The sequence below is a fragment of the Scleropages formosus genome, chromosome 11 (assembly GCF_900964775.1).
Source record: "Scleropages formosus chromosome 11, fSclFor1.1, whole genome shotgun sequence".
NCBI classification, from domain to species: domain Eukaryota; kingdom Metazoa; phylum Chordata; class Actinopteri; order Osteoglossiformes; family Osteoglossidae; genus Scleropages; species Scleropages formosus.
Window position 1 is genome coordinate 27,189,012 of NC_041816.1, and position 19,855 is coordinate 27,208,866.

Genomic DNA, 19,855 nt, shown 5'->3' on the forward strand with positions numbered 1-19,855 from the left:
TCCATACCAGGCTATATCCAGGCTACAGTTGATAGAAAATACTGCTGCGAGAATTGTCATTAGAACTAGGAAGTACAACCATATAACACTGGTACTTAAATTGTTACGTTTGCTCCCGGTCGCATTTAGAGTTAATTATAAAATTCTGCTTTTGACCTATAAGGCAGTACATGGCATTGCTCCTGCTTACCTTTGTGAGATTATTGATTCTTATATCCTAGGATGAAATCTTCATTCATTCATTCATTGCATACAAGTTACCTTAAAGTACCTGTGATCAATAAGACCTCAGTAGGAGGTTGCGCCTTTAGTTATAGAGCACCTAAACTGTGGAATAGTCTATCGGTTACTCTCAGAAATGCTCTGTCTGTTTCTGTTTTCAAATCCCGACTAAAGACTTACATGTTCACTCAGGCATTCCACCTCAAAATGTAATTCCACTTGCCTTGGTTGTTTTTATTGCCTTTATAGATACACATATTAAATTGACTCAAGTTACAGATTACTAACCCTGTTCTTTCTTCTTGTTGAGCACTCCCTCACTACATAAGGTTCAAGGAGGCCGTCCAGGTGGTGACAGACAATTCCATGCTAACCTGAATATGATGACCAACTACCATGATGAATGAGACATTCCATGCTGAGCTGGGGATTCAAGATACCCCACACACACACACACACACACACACACACACTTTCAGAACTGCTTGTCCCATACGGGGTCACAGGGAACCGGAGCCTACCCGGTAACACAGGGCATAAGGCCAGAGAGGGAGGGGACACACCCAGGACAGGACGCCAGTCCGCCGCAAGGCACCCCAAGCAGGACTCGAACCCCAGACCCACTGAAGAGCAGGACCTGGTCCAACCCACTGCACCACCGCATACCCCTGTTCAAGATACCACTTAGCAACAATATCGTAATTACTTGTTAACTGGCTTAGAATTGCTACTTAATCTAGAATACCCAGGAGGGGTGGGCAACCACTGGCCCTTGGACCCCCAGAGGTTTTTTTTTTCTCCCTCAGCTTTCAACTGGTTTTTTTTTTTTTTCTTTCCCTGCAGGGGGTTGTGGTGGTGCAGTGATGCAGCAGGGTTGCTCTGTGTCTCCTCTCTAGTGGGTCTGGGGTTTAAATCCCACTTGGGGTGCTTTGTGATGGACTGGTGTCCCATCGTGGCTGTGTCTCCTCCCTCTCCAGCCTCATACCCTGTGTTGCCAGGTTAGGCTCCAGTTCGCCATGCCCTTGCTTGGGACAAGCAGTTTCAGATGCTGTGTGTTCCTTTCCTCCGTGGGTAGCAGGAAAAGTCTAGCTTGGTAAAAGTACTATATTATGGTAGTAATTAGTCAACTGTCTTCTTTGTTTCTTACCTGATGTATTTGTTTTTATTGTCTTATGCCTGTGTTAAAGCACTCTGTGTCACTGCGTGAGAAGAGCGCTCCATCAAAATAAATTGAATTGAATTGAATTTATTTAGGGGGTGCGGTGGCGCAGTGGGTTGGACCACAGTCCTGCTCTCCAGTGGGTCTGGGGTTTGAATCCCGCTTGGGGTGCCTTGCGGCGGACTGGCGTCCCGTCCTGGGTGTGTCCCCTCCCCCTCCGGCCTTACGCCCTGTGTTGCCGGGTAGGCTCCGGTTCCCCGTGAGCCCGTATGGGACAAGCGGTTCTGAAAATGTGTGTGTGTGTGTGTGTGTGTGTGTGTGTGTGTGTGTGTGTGTGTGTGTGAATTTATTTACAACTATTGGACAAACACACACAGAAAACACAGGAAACTGCGTCACACACCTCCTACCGCAAATGTCATACACAGTAACCCAAACAAGAATGCTAGAAGAAGTGGAGAACTTGGCAGTATTGCAGATATGAAAGGTGGAACGGACACTGACACTAGAGTACGGATCGGCAAGGCGAGGGTAGCTTTCCTTCAGCTGAAGAACATCTGGAGATCAACTGACCTGAAAATCAACACTAACCTACTTTCAGCATCACACATCAAGCCCTCACCTGGAACCCACAAGGAAAGAGAAATTGAGGCCGACCAGAAAACAGCTTGCACTGTGACACAGAGGCAAACATGAAGGAGATGGGATACACCTGGAGACAAATTGAGAGACTGGCTCAGGACCGGGATGCCTGAAGAGCTCTTGTCGGCGGCCTATGCCCCAGTTGGGGCCAAAGAAGAAGATTATGACGATGAACCCAAACCAGTGACAGAGCCCCACGGAGTAACTGTAAGTAGTCCGACAATCCTCTCCAATACACACAGTTCTTCTGTTGTCGGATGTGGCTCCGAACCGCTTCATTCTCTCCGGTGCCAGTAAAAGATCCGCACTGTCTGCTTCTCCTCCTTCTCCGCCACTCAGTAAGTCTCTTCAAAGTGCCCCTCTAAAGTACAGCCCATGTTGATCAGAGAGGAAACTCAACTGGTCACGCAGCTCCACAAGGTCTTGCTCCAGAACATCCGTGTTCCTGTTGCTGAGGACCAAACCGATACATCAGCGCTACGCTCGAACCCCATCGATCCCAATCACACAGCCGGCAGAATGGGGGGGGGTGGGAGGTGTGATCCTTCCCTTTACCAGAGGTGTGTTGGGGACTCATCCTCACGTACCACACTGTACTCAACTCGTACCTGTACTGGTACTTGTACCTGTACTTGTACCGGTACCCCACTCACAGCCGCCATCCACGAAAGTGCTGCAGTTCTACATCTCTCCTGCCCCACCCATTCCATGTCCTTAAATAGCAGTTAACATGTCCTCTCCACCTGCACACCTTTATTATTCATACAGTCACCAGGGGTCCAGGAAACACACTTTGACTTTCTTAACACAATAAGACATTAAAGCGAAGTCCGCTTTCTGGCAAAAGTACAGTGACAATGACAGCTGGAAAAGGGGGGGGGGACGACAAAATTTTTTAAATTGTAAATAAAAAGAGTGGGGGGGGGCATGGTGGCACAGCGGGTTGGAGCGGGTCCTGCTCTCTGGTGGGTCTGGGGTTTGAGTCCTGCTTGGGGTGCCTTGCGACGGACTGGTATCCTGTCCTGGACGTGTCCCCTCACCCCCCAGCCCTTCACCCTGTGTTGCTGAGTTAGGCTCGGGCTCCCCGTGACCCCGTATGGGACCAGCGGTTCAGACAATGTGTGTAAAAAGAGTATAAGTCCATGTGAAGACAAAGAAGTGAGATGTGGACCCTGGAGACACCTTCTTGGACAGAAAACAGAGAATGAGACCGAGGAGGAGGTCAAGACTGAAGTTCTTTCTCTTCCAGCTCCAGGAGACATGAGCTCTGGGTTCTGCTGCCGCTCCTCACTGGAAATCATCATTGACAAATGGCACTTTTCTACAATAAATCATAATTCCAACAAACTGCTCATTGGATTCAGTAATAAAGTCAATCATCGACTTCCCTTTGCTTGGTGTCTCTTTGTCTCACAATCGTAACACAGTTTTCCCCCCAAAGTCCTGCAATATTATCTTTTAATACATTAATATTTATTATAGGAACTACAATCACACTGATCAAAGCTCATTACTTTTCAGCCTTCTGTCATATTTCACTATTTCACTTATATTTGGCAATATTTCAATATATGACTTAACAGCTCCCTCTTCTGCTCATAAACATCTTAAAAATGAAAGTAAAACCTGTGGAAACGCGGAACACCGAGTGACAGGAACAGGTATGTTTCTCTCTGTAAAATGAACCGCTGTTTAATTTTATAAATTCCATAATAAATACTATTTATATTTGCTTAATATTACCATTAATAACTGTACACCGCTTAACAGATTTTATACTTCAAATCTGTTTTTATTTCTGGGAAGTGAATATGTACCAGGTGGAGTAAAACCTGGTAAGGAGCGCAGCTGTGAGTGTGGATTGTGGACCTGAAACAATGTTTATTAACACTTTATATAATATATATGATAATTATACACACACACACACATTTTCAGAACTGCTTGTCCCATACAGGGTCACAGGAGCCTACCCGGTAACACGGGGCGTAAGGCCAGAGGGGACACACCCAGGACAGGACGCCAGTCCGCCGCAAGGCACCCCAAGCGCAACTCGAACCCCAGACCCACTGGAGAGCAGGACTGTGGTCCAACCCACTGCACCACCATGCCCTCCATGATAATTATAATTAATTTTTATTATATTATAACACATAAGGCAACGAGAGGAAACAGTGAGAATAAATTGAAGTTTTGCTCTTCTGCCAGGAGATAATACCCTAATAAGAATAACTCCAGACAGACATGAACCATGGTACCAGACACACAACGTTCTGTCCACAACCTAAATGGAAATTAACAACTATTTACGGTGTAGTTCCCCACAGCTCTCACTGGGGGCGCCACTGAATAATGTGAGCTTCTTCAGTACAGGAACTTAAAATCATGTTCAGTTTTCAGCCCCACAGTCATTTATTTAACTGTATTTATGTTTTTCCTGAACTGAAGTCTTACTTCCTCATTTCAACAAACAAAAACTTTAAAACTGTAGTCCTCTGGTTTGATTTTAGCAGACCATCTCCTATCCTCCAACTAACTCAACTTTAACTTTTTTTTTTTTACATTTGATAGGTTCGGGTGATATTAAATGATTAGCACAGCAACAACCAGTATCAATAACTTTAAAAGCCTTTTTTATTTTAAATTTTGAAATGTTCAGCTTTTCAAGTTTAAAAAAAAAGTTTTAAAATACAAAAGTCCTTGAAAAATAAGTTTTAACTTTTAAACTTTTCAAGGTTAAAAAGTTTTCAGTTTTTAGTTCCTTCTCAAAACTTTACATTTAAACTGGTCATATCTGCAAAAATGTTGAATGCATTCTGTGGTAAAAAAAAATAGCCTGTTAAACATTGTTACCCCATTATACCCAAGTTTTAGTGACCTTTTTCTTCTCCCTTTTCTGCTTTCCAGCTTTTGGATTTCACATCTGAGAGCAGCAGCAGAGCAGTAGCAGAGCAGGTTTGGCCTGCGTTTGCTCTCCAGTGGGTCTGGGCTTCGAGTCCCACTAGGGGTGCCTTGCGATGGAGTGGCGTCCCGTCCTGGGTGTGTCTCCTCCCCCTCTAGCCTTACGCCTTGAGTTGCTGGGTTAGACTCCAGCTCTCCGCGATCCCGTATGGGATAAGCGGCTCAGAAAATGTGTGTGTGTGTGTGTGTGTGTGTGTGTGTGTGTGTGTGTGTGTGTGTGTGTGTGTGTGTGTGTGTGTGTGTGTGTGTGTGTGTGTGTGTGTGTGTGTGTGTGTGTGTGTGTCCTTTGTCTCATACTGTAGTGGGGACAGGTGGTAGTGCAGTGGTTAGAAGTGTTTCCTTCAGCCCCAATGACCACAAGTTCAAGTCTTATCTCCAGCTGTAGTACCTTTGAGTGACCTTCTTACCCTGGTTTGCTTCAGTAAAGCCACCCAGCTGTATAAATAGGTAAATAATTGTAAGTCATTGTGCAGAAAAACATCAGATAAATGTAAAGAAAACAGCAGAAACGAACAGTAATCTTCACTCAAAGAGTTTTGTTTTATTCTTAAATGAATCAAGATTAATCTTTATCAGTCCTTCCCCTGCGTTTGCTGGAATGTAGTTTAACCAGTAATTCTCTCATTTGGAAATGAAAGTAAAAAACAGTGAACAGTTGTCCATATTGTAAAGAGCAGAAAAGGTCTCTGGAACACAACAGAACTTTGGTAAGAAGAGAAGATCAAACATGCAGGACTGTGGACTTCAGTGGTAAAAGAGGTTAAAAATAAAATATTCACGTAATTTTCTCACTCTACAAAGGTAGTCCCTGTTTATATTTTTCTTTGAATTTTTTCATTCTGGTACCATGTGTTTGTTGTACCATTTATTGTATTTTAAAATGTTTATCTTGTGATTTAACTCTTAATGTAAATTCACTCTTCTTGCCGATATAATTATTTCTTGCATTGATGAAGTTGGATGAGTAAAAACAAACAGAACAGAGTGTCCTTGTGTCCTCAGCCTCATCATGCTGTCCACCCTGTGCAAGGTCTCCAAGTGACTCACTAACAGACATCCAGCTCTGCAAGGTGTGACTGAGTAAGAAACAGTGGAACAACAGACAGGAACCATTTAAGACCATCTGGCAGCATTCAGCACTATCACACAGGTAAAACACTGTGGGTCTCAGGGCTGAAAGTGTCTCATCCACTGTGATCTTGTCAGTAAATTGTGGTTCTTCTGTCCATTTAGGAAAATAAATACACATGTAATGAAATTTGTAAGAACGCAGAAATTAATCTGTATTTGTGCACAAGCAGAATCTATTTTTTTTCTTTGAGAACTACATCCTTTGAATACACTCAGATCAGGCTTTACAACATTTACAGTTTACCTCGTGTTATGGCATGGCCGTACTATTTTATAGCATTTTGAAAAAGAAAGCAAACTTCTCAAAGTTGAGATCAACTGACATGAAAGGCTATGCATGATCTACATAGATTTGATGCTTATAAATGAAATTCATGAAAAATAATTAATGTAGAATATGTGGTTTCACAGGGCATCCCATAATTTATAAATTACCTGCACAAAAATGCATAGTATACAGATGTGTGATTTATAGTAAAACATTTCTGCATCTTTACTCTGGTTGACTTTTTGTCACTGTGATCCTGAGCTGATATTGTGAATTTTCTGGAACGGGGTTCATGTAATTCACTGTCTCTGTGTGATCAGAAGTGCTATCAGATCAGAAAGTTTTGTCTGATTAATTTGTTTGAGAGGGCCGTGGTGGTGCAATGGGTTGAACGGGGTCTTGCTCTCTAGTGGGTCTGGGGTTCGAGTCCCACTTGGGGTGCCTTGTGATGGAGTGGTGTCCTGTCCTGGGTGTGTCCCCTCCCCCTCCAGCCTTATGCTTTGAGATGCTGGGTTAGGCTCCAGCTCTCCGCGATCCCGTATGGGACAAGTGGTTCAGACAATGTATGTGTGTGTATGTAATTTGTCTGACTTAAATAACACAAGTGAGTTTGATCATATTGTAGACTCTCCTGTCCTCCTCTTCATAGAGAATTCATGATCTCCAGTGAATGATCATTGCCTTATGTTTCACTGTCACTTTGAGACACATCCAGTTCTGCAGGTCACCTGGAATGACTGGACCAGGTAAGAACACCTGTGAGCACTGTGGAGTTCAGAGTAAAGAGTGTCTGCTGTAAAGTGACCAGGTCAGATTATCTGATCTGAGACCTCAGTCCCTCAGGCAACCAAGTAGTCAAGGCAATATCTTTTGTTTGTACAGTGGGTGCCTGACTTACAAACTTTAACCCATACAGTTTTGTTGGAAGTATTGATTTTTTCATGACGAGAGCATGATTACCAGTTTGAACTGCACGCCAAAGCTTCACGCAACACGATCACAGACAGCCACTGAGAGCAGTAACCGTAAGAATCTTATGTTGATGAGTCTTATGAGGGCAAGGGTCAAAGAAAAGGAGAACCCTAACACTAACCGCAAGGAAAGGCAAGGTGTCTCCATGAGATTTCATGACCACTGTTCGTGGACCTCCTTCTTTCAATGTTTTCATGAGGTGCAGGTGTGTGGCTTATACTTGCAATTGACAAAAATAACCCCCACCCCCATCGTCATCTGGGGTACTGTCCCCAGAGGTTATGACAGCTGCAGAGTACCTGGTATGTCATGAAGCAGCGGTAAAGGTGCTGATACCATTCAGCAACACCTACCCGTGTGAAGCTGGGTTTTCAGCCGTGACAGCGCTCAGAACTAAAGACAGAACCACACCGACTCTTGAGGATGACTGACGTGTTGCCTTGTCTAAAATTTCTCCATGCATTGAGCACATTATTCACAAGCAACAGCAACAATCCTCACACTGACTGAGTGGCTTCTCTAAGTAGTTATGAAAAATCTCTGCAGTCCCTTATTCTGTTGTTTACTTTTTTGATATTTTGCCAGAAATAACATTTCTTTTTATGTCTCTTTTAAAAGTAATGGTTGAGTGGAGAGAGTAGCTTTGTTATCATGAATAATGTTTTCATTGACAATTTCTATATTTTGGAAATTACTAGTTATTATTATTTATCGCTAAAAAATTCCTACCCCTATTATTATTGAGCAATTTAGGGACTAGTAGAAATAACTTTTAAAAATAAACATACAGGCTGTTTTTGAAACACATGTTAGTTTTGTTTTATGCTGAGAAAAAATTCAGGCAATGTGACAACAGTACCAACTAATATGTTTTTGTTAATAAAACTAAGTTTGACAACAAGAACCTTTGTTAAGATTGAGGCAAAAGCTCAAGAGAGTAAATATCATGACCTGTGTAGGAAGACCCTCAGATGTTCTTGTCAGCACTGAGGTCCTTGGAGGAATAAAGCTTGAGAACAACTGCTGTACTTTGTGACACTTTTTTTGTAAAGCAGCTTATGTTTATTTACTGATCTCTACAGAAGGGTTTCTTTCTGGACTCATTCAGAATGCAACTCAAAACTCAACGATTTTCAGATCAGAGTTCCCAACCCTAATTGTACACTGTGCAGTACTATGTGTACCATGGTACAGTGTACCAGTTATGAAGGTAGTCCTGACAGTCCGGTCCTCCTCTTCCTAAAGATTTTTCGGTCTTCAAATAAAAGTCATTTAGTTCGAACTTGCTGAGTCAGAAACGCCATTATGCATGATCTGACATTCTTTATAAAAACAACACTGATGAATTGCAGTAGTTTTTAAATAAACAATGTAATAATATGTTTACTATAATTTTTTTTTTGTTCCATTCAGACATCAGTGATGTGAACAGGATCCTGCTCTACCTGTATTAAATTATGAGCTGAGTGAGAAAATAGTAGTAATTTGGTTATTTTATTCAGTAGTTCATTAGGCTGATCATATTTCAGTACCTGAAAAACTTTTATTTTCCCAAAATTAACCAGCAAAAGTGTTCCTTTACTGTAGTGTTTTTTTTCTATTTGCATCTTTACATTTGTCTTGACAGACTTGAATTGTGCTTCGACACCTGAAAATAAAATCTCTTTGTGTCACTGATTCATGTGTCTGGTGTTTCAGTGTCACTCTGACATACATGTCAGATGCTGTGTGGCCTGAAAAACAAAATATCTGAAGAATAAGGAAAGAAATAGACTAGAAGACCTGGGACTATTATAAGAGCAGACTGGTAGAACACTGAGCCTCACTGTAAAGCAGCTTCACAAAGTGTAACAGTTGCTATAGTAAATCACACACACACACACACACATTTTCAGAACCGCTTGTCCCATACGGGGTCACGGGGAACCGGAGCCTAACCCGGCAACTCAGGGCGCAAGGCTGGAGGGGGAGGGGACACACCCAGGACGGGACGCCAGTCCGTCACAAGGCACCCCAAGCGGGACTCGAACCCCAGACCCACCGGAGAGCAGGACTGTGGTCCAACCCATTGCGCCACCGCACCCCCCTCTATAGTAAATCAGTCTGGTCAATATTGGTAATTTTTGTACTAGTACATTGAGTCCTTCAGTTAATCAAATGATTTCTTAAATTGATATACTTAATCCATAGTCAGATTCTCTATGTAAAATCATTTTACATTGATGGTGTGCATATACTCTCCTAATTGGCAGTTTCTATATACCTGTTTCTTCCAGTGATGAAGATCAGTTGGTCTGAGTGTCTCTGTTTGGTCCTCCTGCTTCTCCAACAGACCACTGTCTCCACACTAGGTAGATATTTTTCCTCAGATTATTATTATTATTATTATTATTATTATTATTATAAGAAGAAGAACTCAGTCACATTGTCTCTGGAACTCAGTAAATTCTCAGTGTGTGCTGTTCTTCACAGAGAGTTTTGAGGTTCTTGGTCCCGCTGATCCAGTAGTTGCTGTAGCTGGTGAAGATGTTGTTCTGCCCTGTTACCTCAAACCCAACATCAGTGCTGTGGATCTCCGTATCGAGTGGTTCAGAGTTCAGACTGAAGACCCACTTGTACATCTTTACCGGGATCATGAGGACAGAAATGAGAATCAGATCCCATCCTACAGGGGAAGGACATCACTGTTCTTCGAACAAATGAGGAAGGGAAACACGTCATTGAAAGTGAAAAATGTGCGAGGATCTGACAATGGAGAGTATAAATGTTTTGTCCAGTCTGCAGGATGGTATGATGATTCTTCCATTAATGTTCATATTAAAGGTGAGAAGTCAGAATTTTATATTTATTGATTTATTTAACTGTTTTATATTTCAAGCAATTTCAGTCAATTTTTGCTTAATTTTGAAAATGTTTTTGTTTTAGCCACATTTTTTCTGTTTCTGTAGCTGTAGGAACCCAACCAATGATTTCCAATGAGGGATATAAAGAAGGAGGGATCAGTCTGGTGTGTGAATCTAAAGGCTGGTACCCTCAGCCTGAAGTGGTCTGGATGGACAGTGAAGGACACAGTCTCCCTGCTGGACACACAGAGACACACAGAGACAGTATGGACCTCTTCATCGTGAGACGACGTGTTATTGTACAGGAGACAGAGACCAACAGGTTCACCTGTCGAGTTCTACAGCAGGATTTAAATGAAATGAAAGAGACAATAACTAACATCCCTGGTGAGTTACACATATTTAGTATAAACAGCTCAATGGAGACACTCAAGTGTAATACATGTTTAAATTACTGTGAATAATTAACAGGTTTCAGTATCACAACTTTTTTGTCTCGTCCTGATTTGTGACTTGATCTATCTGTATGAACATGTTCCCACACTGATGATGGTTTTCTAAAGATTACAACTCTGGTACTTATTTACTAGCTTCTCTTGGTGAAATAAAACATTAGGACTGAAGGTTCTGCACTGATAAAGTGGCCTACTTTAGTCTTTAATTACCAGAAGGTGCAAATCTGTTTTCATTATGTAAAATGAATTATTTGCTGTATTCCAGGTGAGATGTTCCATCGTGCCCATCCCTGGAAGGTGACCTTTGCTGTCATCTTCAGTCTGTCTGCTGTTGGTATTATTGGATGCACAGTTTTGATTCACCGTTTTGTAAAACTGCAGAAAAAGAGAGGTATTTTGCAAGTTACTGTTCACATTTATGGTTTTATTCATGTTAAAAAAAAGTTAAAAAACATAGTTGAAAAGCAGTATTATGTGAAAGTGATTTTATATCATAACCCACAGGAGTAATTATACGGTATGAGTTTTATTCACTAGTTAGAGTCACTTGTTTTGGGTTATTTATTATTAGCAACTATAACATTCAATATCATGTCCAAAGAATATTTAAACATTTTTTCAACCATGAGTTCTAAGCTCAATCTGAATAAAAAATTCAGTGTTTAAAATGTAGTTGCACAGTAACTGGTTGCTGAATTTCACTTTTTTCAGGTATTTACAATATTCACTTGTAGTTTAAATAACTGATCACTTGCCACCACAGCTGAAGGATGAGATAATATGATAAAATCTTAAAAATCACATGCAAATACTTATATGCAGTGTGTGACTGTAATGTTTCATGAGACTGACCTCATAAAATAATTTTATTTATTTCTCTTCACACTGACTAATTACAATATTTACTCTTTTATCTACAGCTCAGCTCAAAGACCAGTATGGTAAGTAACACAGTTGTATGAAAGTGATGTATGAAAATGTTGCAATTTCATTTCTTTAGCATATTTGACTGACAGAATTACAGCATATAACGTGGTACCACAGTCAGATGACCTGTAGAAATGACCAAGTTGAAGTCAGTGTTGGACGCAGGTTAATTCAGCAGCAGTTTCCTTCTTTGTGAGGATTTTCACATTTGCAAAAAAAAACGAATGTATCCATTTTCTCTCAAGTTAATTTTATGTTCTGTATAATATTTCCTGTATCACTGATGATCCCTTTTCCATAGTAAGAATCTAAAGATTATACTGTTTGTAAAGTGATTTTGATAATTAAATCCAGTCACTGAGCAAGTAACTGTAGTGTTTTCACTGCTGGATCATAAACTTTTTGTTCCTACTGGTCTGAAAGATCAATAACATGTCACCATAGCAAGAGTTTGAGGTTTTTAACTGCAGCTTATTATTAGCTTTAAGTTTAGCGTTACTGTCATGTAATTATACACAGAGGCACATCAGACACAATGTTTTTACTTGCACAGTTTCAGATGTAATATATGCAGAAAAACACATTATAGATTTAACATTCATTGCCTCCCTTACAGAGGGGCAGTGCGGTGGTGCAGTGGGTTTGGCTGGGTCCTGCCCTCTGGCGGGTCTGGGGTTTCAGTCCTGCTTGGGGTGCCTTGTGGTGGGCTGGTGTCCTGTCCTGGGTGTGTCCCCTCACCCTCCAACCCTGCGCCCTGTGTTGCTGAGTTAGGCTCTGGTTTGCTGTGACCCTGCTTAGGGCAAGCAGCCTCAGCAACTGTCTGTTTGTGTGTGTGTGTGTGTGTGTGTGTGTGTGTGTGTGTGTGTGTCACTTGTTATGATTTTTACACCTGTGTCTCACAGACCAGTTCACAGTAATGGTTGTGGCCTTTGGTCCCAGATAGGTTGGACATCCCTGGTTTATGTATTTTTGATGCTTCCACATTCCAGAGATGTGTGTTTAGGTGAACTGCTGACTATAAACTGACCCTAGTTTTTACTGTACTTTTGTGCTCATCACATGCAGGTTGTAAAAACATGATTTTTCTTTATCAGAGGCTAATGAACACCTGCAAAAATTTATATTTGTTCATTTTTATCCCCTCCTGGGGTCTTGCAAAGCAGCACGGCTTCATGGGACCACAGGGAAAATTTTTGGCAAGAACAGGAGCTGCGTTCTATTCAGTATTTGAGCACAAAGAACAGCAGTCAGTAGTTCTATGTGGGAGTGAACGAGTGCGGACCTGGTCCAGGACAACAGTCTTGGTCTTATTACAAGGTTTCTTTCTCATGATCCTGTTTGCCAGAGTTCCCCTTCTACTCACACACACTCACTGACACACACACACACACACACACACACTGTCTGAAACTGCTTGTCTCGAGGGGGGTCGCGGTGAGCCAGAGCCTAACCCAGCAAAGCAGTGTGTGAGGCTGGAGGGGGAGGGGACACACACAGGACGGGACGCCAGTCCATCATAAGGCACCCCAAGCAGGACTCAAACCTCAGACCCACCAGAGAGAAGGACCCGGCCAAACCTACTGCGCCACCACGCCCCCCTCCCATTGTGCAGTGTTATATAAATCATAATGATATATAAAAAGTTAACATGCATTAATGCTACGGTTCTGTGTTGTGCTTTCACTTTGTTTTTTTTTTCCTCTAATATCACACCGTTTTCAAGCGGGAAAGTGTTGCCTTATAGATCAGCTAATGATCCTGTTTGCTGAAATTTCCCTTTTACTGTATTATATAAATCATAATGATATATTAACAGTTAATATGTATTTATGTTAGTTTGCTAAGTTGTGTAATACAATTTTTTCTTTTTTTTACTAATATCACACAGTTTTTATGTGTGAAAGTGTTTCTGTTGAAACTTGATAGATCAGCTCAAAGTGTGATTTGATGTTAGAGACACTACATCAAAGTCATCTTAGACAAAAATGTCAGCTAAATGTGAAATAATTCACACCACTGTAGTGTCAAAATATATAATTACTGTATAGAATGGCAGAGAAATATAAATATACTGAGACAGTAATAGAAAATATTTGGTGTTAAGGAAAAACTGTTCAGTTTATATTTATGATGCAACAGGTGATCAACAGGGTTCATGAACATAAATACCACAATAAATTATATTGCTGGCATGAGCAAAAGACACTTAGAAGCAAGTTTTGTACAATGAAAAATCTGATATATTAAAATCTTTTGCTCCCAGTGTTTCAGACATAGTTAAAGTGTAAGAAGATATTATGGTAAAATGTAAATGTATGTGCAGTGTGTGACTGTACTGTTTCGTGACACTAACTTCATTGCATAATTTCATTAATCTTACAAACGCCATTTCCAGAAAGGCTGGGACACTGTCTAAAAATGCAACAAAAACTAAAAACTGTAATATGTTCAATCACTTGAACTTTTATTTAACTGATAAAAGTACAAAGAATAGATTTTCAGTGTTTTCACTGATGAACTTAATTCTGTTTGTTAAATATAAACAAATTTAGAAACTGATGCCTGCAACACACTCAAAAAAAGTTGGGCTGCTTGGGTGTCGGTTTGAATCCAGCTCAGTCTGTGTGGAGTGTTTATGTTTTCCCATTTCTGTGTTGGATTCTTCCCTCAGTCTGATAGTGTGCAATTCAATTGAATTGATGAGTCTATAATTGTGTGTGTGTGTGTGTGTGTGTGTGTGTGAGAGAGTGAGAGAGTGAGTGTGTGTTTGTAGTTCCAGGAAAGGCGCTTAATGAAAGTTAGTGAGTGAACAGATAGATGGATGATCACACAGTTCTTGTTCAGTGAAATATAGGTGATTCTGGACTTATGAAAAGGTTTTGTTCTGATGACCCTGTTGTTACCTGAAAATCCCCTTGTTCTATATTGTATAAACCATAAGGATATGTGAGCAGTTAATATATAAATGTTACATTGCACAACAGGGCTTTGTTGTTTTTTTACTAATATCACACATTTGTCATGTTATAATAACAGTAATATTGCAATAATAATTGCTGCTAAAAATGAACACTGACTGAGCCCCAAACAATAACAACTATTGGTGTTTGAGATTTGAAAATAATATAATAAGGAAGGATAGTTGTAAGTCATGTGTTGTAACTCAAGAATTACCTGTAAGGTGATGGAATTGTACGCAACAGGGGGTGTAGTGCTCAACAACATAGACCTGTAAGTTCATGAAGTTAAGAGTTCAAGTGTCAGAAAGGTCTTTTACTGCAGTAACTGTAAGAAAGTTACTTCACCTGACAAAGTCCAGTAAAATACCCCAATGTACACATGCCTGAAAATAGAGTCTTAACATCAGGTGAGATAAAACCATTTTGAGGAAGATGGGAGGCAGATAATGTTTTTTTAGGTTATATGCTTTATTATATCTATAAATGAATTTATACAAAAAATGAGATGAGCTCCTGTACAACATGTTGGTGATTGTTTCCTCTGTCTCTGTTTAAACTGACACATCTGTTCTCTACAGATCAGCTTGAAGTGTAATTAATGTAGTGTCTCTAACACTGTAGGTCGTCTTGGACAAAGACATCAGCTAAATATAAAAAAATACACCATTATATTATGTCAAAGCAGGGAGGTGTGGTGGTGCAGTGGGTTTGGCTTGTGCCTGTTCTCTGGTGGGTGTGGAGTTCGAGTCCCGCTTGGGGTGCCTTGCATCCCATCCTAGGTGTGTCCTCTCCCCCTCCAGCCTTATGCCTTATGTTGCTGGGTTAGGCTCCGGTTTGCTGTGACCCTGCTTGGGACAAGCAGTTTCAGACAGTGTATGTTTGTATTTTCCATTAACTGATCTGCTTGACTGTGAGAAAATATTCCACATGGTGCCATATCTAACCTATCTGGTTTCCCATATCAAGAGCTTCCTGTGCATAATTAACAGAGTAATGTCATCATCCCACATTCAGACTGTCTGTTAACATACAACATAGATTTTCCTAGGATTTGGACTTGTATAATTTTCACAAAATACTCCCAAGAAGGTGAAGTCATCGGAGAATTGTTTCCGGGACACGATTGTGGGAAAGTTGGATGAAAGTGAAAATACAAACACACACACATATTGACTGAAACAGTGACCGTGCTTAGGACAAGTGCTTTCAGTCAATGTGTGTGTGTGTATTGTGTCAAAACATGAACCTACTGTAGAATGACACAAAAATACAAATATTCTGATATAGTAAATGTGCATAAATGGCAAAAAGGAAGAAACAGAATGAGACTCATTTATTCACAAGTGAGAGAATGAAAGAGTCAGCAGATCCACTGAACTACATCTGTGATTTTTTTCAAATCCATCTTTTATTTACACTGATGTTCTTCTGCCTACAGAACTGATCACCAGTGAACTGAGTAAGTAAGAGGACTTGTGTTTCTGTTTGTGCCTTTGAGTGTGTGTGTGTGTGTTTATGCAAATATGAAACTATAACAGCAAAACACACCTTTCAAAAGCACAATTGTCTGGGTACAGAAACAATATAATAAAAAAAAAACATGTCAGAAATATGGACAAAAATATGCAAAAATAATTGATTCCTTTTAATTTGTGTTGGAGATGAGGAAGGAGCTTTTCAGAGTCATAAGCTGAACAATAAATATGACAGTAATAGTAAATGGTTCCTGTTTGTATATTTTATCAGTCCATGAAATGGGCGTAAATAAATAAATGTAAACATAAATGTAATGTCACAGTTAATAATGGAAAAGTAAAAATACCACTACAATAGGACTTTTGAGTTTATGAGTAAAACAAGGTAACAGTACATGTATTGAGAGAGAAATGTATCATCACCTCCTGTACAGCTGTAGTTACTGTTAGTAGAAGTAGAACAGAGATGGTACTACTGTACCTGCAGAAACTGAAGAGCATCACATACTGTCCATACTGTATTTTACTGTGTTTGTACTTTAACAAAAGGAGGAGTCACAAAAAGTCCGTAATACGGATGTTTCTGGAGTCCATCCTGATTAAAGTGACTGAAAGGTTTGCTTCTGTCAGAATCAGAGCCCAAGAACTATACACTGTACCTGTAAATTAAACTGATTTTGTATTTTTTTATATTTCATTTTAGTATCTGTTAAAAAAAAAAAATCATTTTTGAAAAGTTATATAAAATGAATGATTTCAATGGACTCATGTACTTTTTCTAGTTGTATTTTCCATGTTCAGCTGTAGTAAACATGTTTGTGAGTGCTGGTAAGTAGAACGGAGCTGAATTGATCCCACAGAAGTGAGTTTGGTTCTTCTTATACTGTATGTGACACCGTATGTGACTCTGTCCTGTAAGAATGGACACGAAAGACACTGAGACAAGTCCAGACTGACTGCAGTATCTGCTGTGCCACTAATTCCATGTGTCTCATTTTTATTTCTCTCTCTACAGAACCTCTGAAGGCACAAAGATACGCAGGTGAGTTTCTTCTGCTTCTTCTCCCCATTGCAGCTCTTCTTTTATTTTGAGGACACAAAGCCATAAATGTGACTCCACAACCTTTGCATCTTGGACCAATTTATTTATACAGCATTTGAAGGAGAAACAGGTGGGTTGAGAGCAGTTCGGTGTGACCACAGCAGATTATATAATTATCATAATAATAATGTTTTACTGAATTTAACTAATTTTATTGTGTTCAGTAATATTAAGTCAAAACAACTTTTGAAACATAAATGCTCCAACACTCTTTTCTCAAAGGTATACATATTAATTGTTACAATTGCTTACAAAACATCCAAAACATCTGTTATCAAAAATAATATTAATTAATTTACTCATTCTCGCTAATGGCTTGTTCTGATCGCCAGCACACACACACACACACAGCGCCCTCTGTTGCCCGTAATAATATATAATAACGTTTAAAAAGTGTTACTTTTTATCACATTGTGAAATATAATAATTGACCACCTCTCTGTCCTCCACAGTTGATGTGACTCTGGACCCTGATACAGCACATCCTCAACTCGTCCTGTCTGAGGACAGGAAACAAGTGAGACGTGGAGTCATATGGCAGGATCTCCCTGACAACCCAGAGAGGTTTACATACTGGAAAAGTGTCCTGGGAAAAGAGGGATTTTCTTCAGGGAGACATTACTGGGAGGTGGAGGTTGGGGACAAGACTGACTGGGTTTTAGGAGTGGCCAGAGAGTCGATCAACAAGAAGTGGTATTTTGCACTGAATCCTAATAATGGTCTCTGGGCTCTCAGGACTGATTGGAAATAAACTACAAGGCTCTCACTGACCCCCGTATGTGCCTCCACCTGAGCATGAAGCCCCAGAAGGTGGGGGTGTATGTGGACTATGAGGAGGGTCAGGTCTCCTTTTACAGTGTGGAGGAAGAGTCTCATATCTACACTTTCACTGGATATAAATTCACTGAGAAACTCTATCCATACTTCTGGCCAGGCTTCTGGTACCGCAGTGAGAATTCAGCCCCACTGATCATATCTCCTGTGAGTCACACAGACTGAAGAAACTGATTTTAGCTTTTAATGTTCAAGTCATGATGCCATATTCTGATTTAATTCCCATTCGGGGTTTGTAATATCTCCATCGAAACATGCCTTTTGTTTTGTACATTGCGTTGCTTTTAAATAAATATTGTTTAACAGCAATTATGTTTTAAAGTTCCAACATGTGGAAATAAAGAGAATCACGTCATGCAAAATTCAGTAACTTCCAAACTAATATGAACACAAGCCTGTTCAATATATTTGCATGTTGTATCCGAATCGACGATTCCTGATCACCTTACTATTGTATTGTCTTCCTTGATCCTTCTCATGAAAGCAGTCTTTTTTGTAAAACTAAAACAATACAAAAGTAATACTAAACGTTAATTACATATCTTTAAATACAAATATCCATAAATACACCTAATAATGTGATGTCTACACTGTTAACATAACGTAAATATTACATTCACACTGCTATAATTTCCTAAAAAAAAAAGTAAACGCAACTTACAAGCGATGCTTTCCAAGGTAGAAACAAGGAGAGAAGACACTGAAATTGCGAGTTGACCGCATGGCACAAATCGATTGAAGACGCTTCCTTCTCCTTAAACTATATCTATGCTTGTGTCACGTGGCACATCCATCCAATAACGTAACAGTACGAAATAACGTAAAGAATAACGTTACTCTCCTAAATAACCGCTAGGTGGCAGAAACCCAAAACACACACACACACACACACACACACACACACACACACACACACACACACACACACACACACACACACACACATTTTCTGAACCACTTGTCCCATACAGGGTGGTGGGGAACCGGAGCCTAACCCGGCAACACAGGGCGTAAGGCCAGAGGGGGAGGGGACACACCCAGGACGGGACGCCAGTCCGTCACAAGGCACCCCAAGGGGGACTCGAACCCCAGACCCACTGGAGAGCAGGACTGTGGTCCAACCCACTGCGCCACCGCACCCCCCAGAAATCCAAAACAAATCTAGAAATCTCTCACAGAACAGTACAATATATATATATATATATATATATATATATATACACTATATTCTATTGGATATATACTGAGTAAAACTAATGGAAATTACCATAATTCAAAGAAAAATGTTCCACTTACTTTTATTATGTTTGCTGTGGGAGACAGTAAAAAGGGCAACAAAATTCAGTCGCTGTGCCGGGAGACAGTTCCACTCCAGGCCACACGGTGGCGCCAAACAGCACAGACTGTTAGTGGAACTAAGGTTTTGTGGTTTCCTGTAAAATCCGCCGAGGAAGAAACAGGAAGTTGAAATCGCGCTCGCGCACAGAAAGTGTGTTTCATAATATTACAAAACCCTTTTTGCACCATTTCCCACTTCGTGTGCAGCCTCCTGGTAACATTTAGTTAGTTGGAGACCCGAAGAGGATCATTTCTTTGTCCTGTAACAGGAGTGGGCGTGACTCCGTGAGTTCGTTTAATCGCGTCTGGTTGGTTGTTTGTTTTGGTCGCCATTGTTGGTGTAGTTTCGATTAGGAATCTCTGGCCCGATTTCTTAAATTGCGTTAAAGCCGTCGACCCTGTTCATTGTGCCTTATTTTGCGGTAAAGGCGCGTCGTTGCTGTTCGTGGTGTTTCTGGTAATTGTAGTTGTTTGCTACCGCTTTTCCTGTCGCGCATTCGTGTCGTGTAGCTGTGCAGGTTGATAGATATCATAATCGGTTGTGTGTTTGTGTAGCGTTGCGTGAC

The 19,855-nt window shown here is 40.5% G+C and overlaps 1 pseudogene; it reads left to right on the plus strand.

The window, feature by feature from the left end:
- The first annotated feature begins 9,811 nt into the window (after window positions 1-9,811).
- LOC114911917 (butyrophilin subfamily 1 member A1-like) lies at window positions 9,812-18,116 on the plus strand (annotated as a pseudogene).
- The last annotated feature ends 1,739 nt before the right edge of the window (window positions 18,117-19,855 follow it).